Source organism: Enhydra lutris, unplaced genomic scaffold (assembly GCF_002288905.1).
Source record: "Enhydra lutris kenyoni isolate GAN:26980312 unplaced genomic scaffold, ASM228890v2 scaffoldscaffold36, whole genome shotgun sequence".
NCBI lineage: Eukaryota > Metazoa > Chordata > Mammalia > Carnivora > Mustelidae > Enhydra > Enhydra lutris.
Window position 1 is genome coordinate 10664294 of NW_019154120.1, and position 12098 is coordinate 10676391.

Here is a 12098-nt window from a genome sequence, read left to right on the forward strand (position 1 = left end):
TTTATGCAGTGAATGTAATTATAACTTTTTGAGAGATCATCAATATCAAGTTGAACTTTACCTTATATCTTTGTCGGTGGTGGTTTGCTATAGACGTTGTGTATGTATATGTGTAACCAAGTTTGTTCTTTCAGAGATTTTGATTCAAAAGATCTCTAATGAAACAGGGTGATTTTTTTTTTTAACTTCTCTCCTATCCATTCACTTTAAACAAATATTTTATTGTTATGTTAGTCACATACAGTACATCATTAGTTTTTGATGTAGTATTCCATGATACATTGTTTTCATATAACACCCAGTGATCCATGCAATCCCTCTCCTCCTTAATACTCATCATCAGACTCACCCATCCCCTTACACCCCCTCCCTTCTAAAACCCTCAGTTTCTTTCCCCAGAGTCCATAATCTCTCAGGGTTCATCTCCCACTCCGATTTCCCCCCACCCATTTCATTTTTTACCTTTCTTCTCTTAATGTCCTCCATCCGTTTCCTTATGTTCCCCAAATAAATGAAACCATAAGATAATTGACTTTCTCTGCTTGACTTATTTCGCTTAGCATAATCTCCTCCAGTCCCATCCATGTTGATGCAAAAGTTGAGTATTCATCCTTTCTCATGGCTGTGTGCATTTTATAAGTTACTGAAGTAATTAAAATTGCCATACAAAATTGGAAATTTTACTGCATATTAAAAAGAAAATCAAGATTATCAGTATTTATGCTTCCCAAATGTTCAGGTTAATTGAGTTTTTATTTGTAAGCTTTCTTGTGTAAACAAGTATATTTGATCTGCTGAAAAAGCAGTAAAATAAACTTTCTCTTCCTGCCTTTATTTACTCTACCTACCTCCTTTAGCTTGGGTATGCAAGTTATCCCTCAGTTAATTCAGTGTCAGAGTAAAGAAAAGTTTAGATTTATATGAATAAACTGGTGAAATATTTTTTGTAGAGATTTATCTACTTTCATTGTAAAGCTTTTGAAGTCCTGAAACATAAATTATATGGCAAAATCTGATTTGTATTTTAAATTGGTTACTACAACATAGTTATATTATCAAAAATAAAACCTATAAAAATACAGAATGGCAAAATTAATGAAAAAAATGCAGATTCACTCACATCTTATTTTGCCGTTAAGGACTCAGGCAGACAACTCAGCAAGAATATAGTTTCTGCTACTTTTAAATGCAATCTGACCCTGAAATGGTTAATTATTGTCTTACCATTTCAATGATAAATTGTATCTTATCCTTTAAATTATAATCTATTAGTTTAAATTATAACTTATTATTTTACAATGAACTAATACATTTATCATCTTTAAATGGACTAAAAAATCCACTTTGAGGATTCATTGTGACAAATATATGACATAGTACATTTTGGGTGGTTATCACAGTGCTAGTGAAATAGTAAATCCTCATTAAGTAGTCACTAAGAACAAGGAAACAGTCACTGAATTAAGTGTAATTAAAAAGAAATAAAATATGGGTTGTTCTGTAAGAAAAAACCTCCACAAATACATAAATTTAAAAATCCACTTAAATTGCTTTATTGCTAATTTATGACTATATATATATGTATATATATACACACATACACACACATATATAAACTGTGTCCAAAAATAAAATACAAAGCACAATATTCAAACAATCCTTTAATTCATCTTTCTTTCATGATTCTAAAAAAGCAGGGGAGGGGGGACAGTATCATTAAGGTAAAACTAGCAGGATGTCTGATGAGAAAATAAGTGTAAGAGACAATACGAAAACCACAGCCAAAGCTAATTATAGTATTTGACTCAAAGAAAGAATGGCTGAAAAAACAGATAAATAAACAAAAAATATAACTAATTTCCTATATACAAGTATTAGTGTGGGTAAGAAAGAAAGAGATAATGCAGGAAAGAGGGTAGGTATGGTAAGAACAAGAACACTATTAATAAAAGATCAGATTATGGGAATTTAAATTAGGATTTTCAAAATCTTGTTATTTAATGTCAAGTATACTTTGTGGTATGTGTATCTGCATGGCACTCAGGGCATTTTCATAAAAATAAAATACATATGAAAATATTAGTAAGTACAGTGATCCACGTAACAGGATGGGCTATGACGCAGCTTCCAAGCTCCCGATTAAGAGCGTACGGCTCTCTCTCGTGTGCTTTATTTCTCCTTGTGCTAAAGAAAAGATGAAATACTGCTTTTGGCAGGAAACATTCGCTATATCTGCCAAAATTGCACTTGGTAGACAGCAATTCACGTAGTAAATATATTTTTATGGATAATTAGTTGATTGAATGTGTGAATTAGAGGCTTTTTAATATTCATGACTAATTATATCTATGAATATTTTATTAATTTCTGTTTTGTTTGAAATAATGATGCTACAATAACATGGAACCCAAACACTTAACATTAATAAACTCTAAGTAATAAGTCAATGGCAATTCTGTGATTAAGTATCACCCAAAGCTTCCCTGATAGAACAATATAATATGCAAAATACAAATACTGTGGCTTAGGTATAGAGAAATGCAATCCATTACTTTCCTTATAAATCAGAAAACTTAGATGTACAGCCATCTTCATTATTTTCAACACTTTTTACAGAATTACTGGATTATAAGAAATCAGGCCTGCTTTTTGGTAACAGAATCCACAGAATGGCTTTCATTACCTGCTTAAGACTGATACACGCATTTTTTAAGCAGACTTTCATTTACTGAGCTCACATACTGCCCCACTTAAGTTTGTATTTAAGTCCTAGTGCCAAAATATTGTAATTGTTTGTTCACTTTTGGGGTATTTTTTTCACCTATCTGCATGATTTTAAGGACAGCCATAGCACATATATTCTATTTTGTCTTTGCTTATGTCTTTATTTACCAGTTTTAGCAAAGTAGGTCTTATATGAATAAAGAAATAATTTGCTCTGAAATTCTAAACGTTCTCAAAGAATCATAAAAGAAAAATTGATATTTAATTCTAAATGTCAAAGCACAAAACGATTAAATATTATTATAATTACCTGACTTCTTCCAGAGTCCTACAAAAGAATCTTTTGCACTGTGGCCTTGTCTTTCGGATCCATTCAACTTTGTACCAAATTACAGCCATAGCTTCTCTGCCTTCAACCACTGCAACTGTTTCACTACTGCCCAAATCTGAAACCACCACAGCAGGAATCTAAGCAGGAGCATTTAGGATGGGATAGGAAAACTGAAGGACTTCCTAACAATCTGCTTTACGCTCCTTTTCCTGCTTCTATACTTGCTAGGACCTGCACCTCCACTCTGCTTTGCACATGCCTTGTAATGTACACAGCACATGTCCTTCTTGTGAGGGACAAGAAGTTAATGACTTTTCTTGAACAGATAACATCTAAGGAAGGTCCAGGTGAGGTGACTGGAGGAAGCTATCATACGCATCTTCCAAACCACAGACGCTAGACAGTGTTAGACATCTCGTCACTGGAAATCTAGATGCCAAGGCCCTCTGGCTCCAAAGAATAATACCTGGGCCGCCTTCTTTGTTCTAGATGGTTCATAGATCCCTGAAGGTATACATACACCAAACCACTGTCCTCACTAAAACCCTCAGACCCTGAACAAAGTCTATATTCCCTCTTTTCCTTCCCAGTCTCCTGGATGCTCAGTCTGCATCTGGCTCTCTATATAGATATCTTTAATAAATTCTGCTTTTCAGCTCCTGTGGCTCATCGTTGATTTCCATCCTATGTGAAACCAAGGACCTTGGGGCTGGTCCTGTGGGAAGCCCCTCAGGATCCTCAGACCTGACCTGCCTGCCTCAGCTGCCTCCCTGACATGGAATTTCTAGTCATTCCCACTGAACTATCACAAACGAATTGTTGAAATATTTGAGGAATCGAAAATGACAGCTCCACTAAAAAACTGTCTCTGCTTAGATCTCTGCTTGAAATCATCACTTAGATTTCAGTATCTACAGCAGGAATATTTCTTTAACAGGAAGACCAAATTATAAAATCCAAACATTTAAACTTAACTAACATAACTTAAACGTAACTTAAGTAACATAACTTAAACAAACATCACTTAAACTAACCATTTAAGTTAACATGCTTTAGGTTTTTTCACCAATTTTGGACCCCAATGAAGGTACAAAAGTCACATATTTCTCAAAACTTCTTCACCATTTGACTTCCCCTATTAATGAACTCAATCAAAAACAGAAAATAAGCATTATGACCAAAGCCCAAAATTAACCTAAATATTTGTCTTACATTTTGTAAAGAAGAGTAGAACTTTCTTCAAGATTTGTTAATAATTCTTCAGCTTTTGAAATTGTTGCTACTATAAATGTGTTGATCAATAACAGGGAGATACCTTGTTTCTCAAGTCACATTCGATATCCACTGCACATGTTTTATGTTTGGGAAAGTTTTATACATAAACATAGTAAGTAAGAATCATATCGATCTTCTTGTGCTGAATATTGATATGGAATTCTAGCTGAATGCTATAAAACCTTAGTTTTTCAAATTTCTAAGATCTTTTAAAAGAAAATTAGAGTATAAATGTTATAATTTAAGAAATGGAAGTCTAAAATAATTCAGTTTGAGCCCCTTCTCTTCCACAGATTAGTATATAAGCACTGTTAACTACAGTAATCAAAACAGCATGTCACTGGCATAAAAACAAACACATAGACCAATGGAATAGAAAAAAGACCCCAGAAATAAAACCAGACATGCACAATAAGCTAATCTTTGACAAAAGCACCAAAAATACACAATGAAAAGGATAGTTTCTTCAATAAATGGTGTTGGGAAAACAATATCCACATGCAAAAGACCAAAACTATACCCTAATCTCACACCATACCCCAAAATAACTCAAAACGGGTTAAAGACTTAAATATAAGAGCTGAAACGATTAAAATCCTAGAAATTGTAAGGAAAAAGCTTCTTGGAATTGGTCTTAACAGTGATTATTTTGGACAGGACACCAAAAGCATAGGCAGCCGAAGCCAAATAAACAAAAGGGACTACATCAAACCAAAGAAGCTTCTGTACAGCAAAGGAAACAATCAACAAAATGAAAAGGCAAACTATGAAATAGGCAAAAATATTTGCAAACCATATACACACACACACACACATTATATATTATCATTATTATGTATATATGTATATTGTATACACACATATACATCATATATGTGATATATATCACACATATATATTTGATATATCATGTATATCATGTTATACGTATGATATATATCTATATCATACACACATGTATCATATATTATATTATTGTGTATATGTACATTGTGTATACACATATACATCATATGTGATATATATCACATATATATTTGACATGTGATATATATCACATATATCATGTTATATGTATGATATATATCATATACCATACACACGTATCATATATTATTATTATGTGTATATGTATATTATATTATCAATATCATATATCATCACTATCATATGTTATCATATACATGATAAGGGGTTAATATCCAAAATACATAAGAAACTCATAAATTGTTAAATTAATTAAGCAAGGAGGCGATGAGACTGAGTCGGCTCTAGCTCCTCAGCAAGCAAACCAAAACCTCCGCCAGGAAACACCCCGAGGTTAGAAAACCCAGTCAGGACAACCAATCACGAACAGCGTCTGGGGTTTTGAGCTACAGCCACGTAAAAGTCTCCTCACGGTGCCGCCGCGTCTCCAGAAAAACCTCTCCCCAAGCTCCACGCGGCTGGAACGTTCTTAACCACGTTCAGTTCGGGTCGGTCCAGCTTTAATCAAGTTTCGCTCATGGAAGCTCTCAGAACGTTTACTGTGCCTCAGTTTACCTCGCAACAGCCCTGGCGTCGGGAGAATAAGCCGGAGACGCCCGACACCACCCGAGAGGAAAGAGCGAGCCCCGTCGGTACCTGCCGGGCCCGCGGCGCTCACTGCTTTCTGGCGGCCTCCGGAGGTCCGGGGACGTCCCCGCGCGGCAGCTCCCCCGTCAGGAGCTCGCAGACGGGACCTGAGCTGCCCCGGACTCGGTCCGGAAACCAGACAGAGTCCGATTGACCCGGTCCCAGTTCAAAACCCGTCCGGGTGCGGGGTCTGACTTAGACCCGGACGGGTGGGTCCGCTGTCGGACTAGGTCCGACTTAGAACCAGAGGCGGCGAGGTCGCCCTGGGCCGGTTAGAAAGCGCACCAGGCCACAGTCGGAGCAGGTCCGATTTACTGAAGATTTTTTATCTATCTGAGAGAGAGAGCACAAGCAGGCAGAGGGGGAGGGAGAGGAAGAAACAGACTCCCTGCTGAGCTCGGAGCCAGACGTGGGTCTTGATCGGACAACCCCGGATTGCAGCGGAAGGCCGACCCTTGACCGACTGAGCCACCCAGGAGCCCTCAGTGGGTCTGATTTAGGAACAGGGCTGAGTGCCGTGTGAGGTCTCAGGCGAGTAAGATTTTGTTCTAAAGTTCAACAACTTTGGTGGGTTAACCTACCAAAAATAATCTTCAATTACAGCGGCTACAGTGGAGAACTTGTAAGGATCTTAGATAAGCGCATCCATTAGGAGGTGCCTAGAGAAAAACAAGCCCCAACTAAACCCCATAAAAATAGAGGGAAAATTATTTGTCCTCCTCTACAGTTTCTGGTCACTCAGATGGGACCTACTGGGACGGTCCACCCGCTCGGGAGCCTGCAGACAGATCCTGGGAAAACTGGCAGAATCCTGTAAAAGGTAAGAATTCTTAGGAAAGTCAGCTCTGCCAGATCTCCATGTGTGGTGGCTGGTGCACAAAGGAGGGTAAAATTTCACCATGTCCCTTCCTTTCCAAACTCCGATTGGCAGGAGGAATCACGGGCTGTCGATCCTTTCTCTCCCAGGGATTGCTGTTCCTTCTTTTTTGTCTCATATTGTTTTCTGAGAACCTGGCTTGGCAACTGTCAGGTTAGAGGACCCCAATATAGCCAAATGGAAATGTGGTTGCACCCTACTTGTGGCTAATGTGGTGAGCAGAAATGTGGCTTTACACTCCATTTGCGGTTTGGGTTCTATGGACTCTGCCAGATCTCAGGGGAATTGTCCGTCAGCCTTTCTTTGGTTATCTTGAAGAGTAGCCTGGAGCTTGGGAGAGTAGTATCCTTTTATCTCTTTTTGGGGACCCCCTTTGTACCCATGGATTTTTTTTTTTAATCCTGCCAGGAATATTTACTGTTTATTTAGGCTGAAACCTAACAGGATACTTGATCTTTGTTGTTGTCATTGCTTAAATGTAGCTCTATGGTGAGAAACTGACCAGATTGGAAGGTGACATTTAGTCTGGTAGGATCTTATTATTTATTTTTTATTGAGGTATAATTGACATATAACATTGTATTAGTTTCAGGTGTACAAGGTAATGATTCACTATTTGTACACCCTAGGAAATGATCATAAGTCTGGTTACCATCCACCATGTAAAGTCACATTTTTTTTTTCCCCTTGCAGTGGGAGCTTTTAAGATTTACTCCTTTGGCGACTTCGCATGTACAATTCATTATGCTATCAATGACATTCCCATGATTTATTTGTTTTGTAACTGGAAGTTTGTACCTTTTGACCCCCTGCACCCATTTTGCCCATTCCCTAACCCTCCTCACTTCCGACAACCACCAATCTGTTCCCTGTATCTATGTGTTTGATTTTGTTTTGTTTTCTTCATTTGTTTTGATTTTTAGATTACACATCAAAGTGAACTCATGTGGTATTTGTCTTTCTCTGACTGATTTCATTTAGCATAATGATATCAAGATCCATCCATGTTGTCCCCAATGGCAAGATTTTATTGTTTTTTACGGTTGAGTAATATTTTATGTATATCATGTAATATTTATGTGTATCGCTTATTTTATATCCTTTATATATTATATGTTTTATTTTATTTATATATGTTTATATATTATATACATATATTTTATGTATACAATGTAATATTTATGTGTATTGCACCTTCTTAATCCACTCATCCATCAGTGGTCATTTAAGTTTGTTTCCATATCTTCACTATTGTAAACAAATGCTATGATGAACATAGGGGTATATGTATCTTTCCTAGTTAGTATTATCATTTTTTTAGATTAATACCCGGAAGTGGCAGTGCTGAGTTATATTCTTCTATTTTTAAATAAAATAAAAGGGAATAAAATAATAAAAAACAAAAGCTAGTTTAAGTTTATTGATTCAAGACAGGCAGATCTTTAGAATTATCATCGTTAAATATAATATTTTGATAATAGGCTCATGTTGTTGGTGCAGACCCTATGGAAAATACTATGGAGCCCTCTCAAAAAATTTAAAAGAAAGAACTGCCCTGTGATCCAATAATCCCACTTTTGAGTATATATCCAAAGGAAATAAATTCAGTATACTGAAGAGATATTTGCTTGCTTATATTTAGTGCAGCATTATTCAGAAGAGCCACGATATGGAAATGGCCTAAGGGTCTATCAATAGATGAATGAATAAACTGAAAATACAGCGCACACATATACACACACACTGTAGGCAGTTTGAGTCATGGCTCTTCCATATATTAGTATTTAAACAAGTGAAAGTCAGATATGTCTGAAATTTAATTTTTTTAGTCATATATGTATAAATATTAAATAGGTATTTTGGGTCAAGCATTGGTTGAAGGAGATAGAAAGAAAGGAGATAGATGTATAGGAATGACATGTTCTTCAGTCTTACTCAAACCAAAACCCAATGCAACAATCATGTTATTTCTTTCAAAGTTTATCTGAACAAATTTAACTTTATAAATTGTTCATTTTAATTTCTTTTTTAATTATTTAAATATTTTATGAATTTTATTTCAGCAAATATATCATGCTCTTTCTAAAGAGAGTTACACATAGCTAAGAATATAAACATTTTCCCATTACTTTTTGACAGTCATGGAAAAGCTTATTCGTTGTGACATTGCCATTACCCCATTAAAATTTTTTGTATTTGGTCTTCTAATACTTTGCCTACCTGGAAGAAAACATCAAAATGTACCTGGGGTTAAAATTTCTAGGTAGAATAGGAAAATGCTAAAATACTTGGTGTGAATATTTAATTTGTTTAGAGAATCTTTGCAACCAATAATAGAACTATCTATGCTTGAATTTAATGTTTACTCGATCAACTTTGTGAAGGTAAAAACTAAAGCTGATATTAAGTTTTTGTTAATTTCTCTTACACAGGCAATTAACAGATTTTAAGAAAAATCTGTTACAATTACAATCCTTTCATTCCCCCTTTGTAACAAGGACTAATACATTCCGAAGCCATATATAACACACATTCTATAACTGTCTTCATTTATAGAGGTTGAGAGAAAATTTTTTATCTTTACTTGGAAACCAGGGAAAATTTTTATAGCATTAATGATATTAATGAGTTGAGACTTAAAGGAATGCATGCTTACCCGATTATCTCATATGGGATTTTCACTATTTGCCTTTGTTTCTGATCAATATCCGCTGTCTATGGTATGGAGAAACCTTATAGCCAATAATGGCATGCAATGATTCTGTACTGATTCAGAAAATCTGACCCAGAGTTTTCTTTGTCAGCACAGCAGAGGCAGGGCTATCTCTTTATCTTTGTCCTACATGGGCCCAAGCAATTCAAGTACGTTTGTTCCCTTTGTTTTATCAGGGCTTAATCAAAAATTGAAGATTATTTTCATTTTCTGCCTCTCAGTTCTCAGAGCACAAAATTTTTATAAAAAAAGTGAGTTGCCTAATGCTTCATTTCTGTTTTTATGTGTTATAACATTAATCCATGCAAATGCTGATATTTCAAAATGGAAAATTTTCCTTTAATTCTGCTTGGTGAAATACTGGAGATAAAGAATCTTGGTTGCAGAGGGAAGCAGAAATAAGAACCTTGTTTATATTAAGTGCTGAGATATTCTCCTTAGTTTCTGAAAAATCTTTCCCTCTACATTTGTTTCTTTTCTTATTGTCAAGTACCATCTACGAAACTGCAGTTGAGTTTAAAAGTTTTTAATAAATTTATTGCAAACTTTAATGTTTATTAAAAGCATCAGATCAGAGGCATCTGTGTGGCTTGGTTGGTTAAACTTACGCCTTGGGCTCAGTCATGATCTCAGGGTCCTGGGTTCCAGCCCCAAGGTGGTGGGCTCCATACTCAGGGAGGAGTCTCCTTTTCCCTCTGCCTTTGCTCCTTCCTCCTGCCCCCAACCACTCACTCGTGCAGCGTGTTTTCTCTCTCTCTCTTTCAAATAAATAAAATCTTAAAAAGAATAAATAAAAGCCTCAGATCAAACCATCTTTAAATTAACTCTAGTAGTGCAGTTGTTTTTGGTACCAAAAATTAGGGTCTACCATTATCCCCATCCTTCTGGAAGAAGACATCTATAGTGTCAGTGATTTTTTACTTTCTAATTAATACAAAGTGAAAATTAGAGTTAAAATCTTTCAGGTGAACAGCACAGTTGCTCCAAACCTTGATAGAACAAGGTCTTACTGATAATATTAGTCACATATTTTAGGTAATAGATTGACAATACTCTTAAAATGCTCTATACTTGCAAATCAAAACAAAAAAAGAACTATCTCTGTGGGCATATTTATACTGAGTATATATGTGTGTAGATATGTGATTATTTTTTGTTTTGTTTTGTTTTGTTTTAATCTACTTGACAATCTGGCCAGGATACTTCTAGAAATCTCTTGTTTATTTCAAGATTACCTTAGGAAGGGGCACCTGGGTGGCTCAGCGGGTTAAGCCGCTGCCTTTGGCTCAGGTCATGATCTCAGGGTCCTGGGATCAAGCCCCGCGTCGGGCTCTCTGCTCAGCGGGGAGCCTGCTTCTTCCTCTCTCTGCCTGCCTCTCTGCCTACTTGTGATCGCTCTCTGTCAAATAAATAAATAAAATCTTTAAAAAAAAAAAAAAGATTACCTTAGGAACAATATGTGTCTAATTGATTATGATTTTCATCCTTATCATTTATAATTGGTTTCCTTTGACAGTTGATTTAGAAAAAGAAGACAGTTGATTTTAGAAAAAAGAAGAATGCTACACTTGCAAAGTTTTTCTTTCTTTAGTTCTGTCAGTTACTACCAAAAGACATTTTTTGTACATTATAATGATTGCCTACAGTATCCCAACACAGATTTCCATATTATTTTTAGCAAGTATTGAATGTTTGGCTTAGTTCTAATTATTTTAATAAGATAGATTCAGCTACTGTATCTTTTGTTACTGTTTTTTGTTGTTAGGAGTTTATTTGAAAATAAAATGCACTATGGGAAATTGATTTCAGTTTCAATAGAAAGGTATCTAATAGATAGGCAGACAATGAAAAAGAAAACTAAATTAAAAGATCCATTTTGAAAACAAAGCTTGTCTTTGAATTCCCATTTATAATCCATTATTTTTATAACCCTACACCTCTTCTAACGATTCTGAGTAACAGTCTGTGAATTTTGCCTGAAATCTGGTTCAAACACTTTTCACATTTGAAACATATTTTACAACTATAGAACTCAGTTAAACATCCTTAACCACTAATCTATATGACAATGTACATTGATCATTAAATAGATCTTAGATAAAAGCTGGGGTTGATTTTACTTTAATCAGCAATTCTATAAAGCTAGGAATTAGATAAAATTGGATTAAACATAACAAGTATTAATAAGGAGTAAGAACAAGTAAAAGTAAATTATTAAGGAGAGAGAGAGACAGAGATAGTGAGATAGAGTTCTTTTACATTCCAAAGAAAGAGTCTGAATTTCAATAAAGGTGAGTAAAATGTAATGTAGCAAGAACTCTTCACAGAACTTTTAGCATTCAAATTACGGCATGCATGCTGCAGTTTTACAAGCCTGCAAAATAGTAACATTAACGGCCAGCATCTTTAAAAATCATAAGTCTGCAAAATGATTCACTTGCCATGCGTATTGAATATTAATAACACCAAGTAGTTCTGTTTATTAACCTTTTATGTTAATGGTCAAAAATGAAACGCTGAGAACAACTGCACAACAGAAGGGGCAAATGTTTCTGATGACTGTT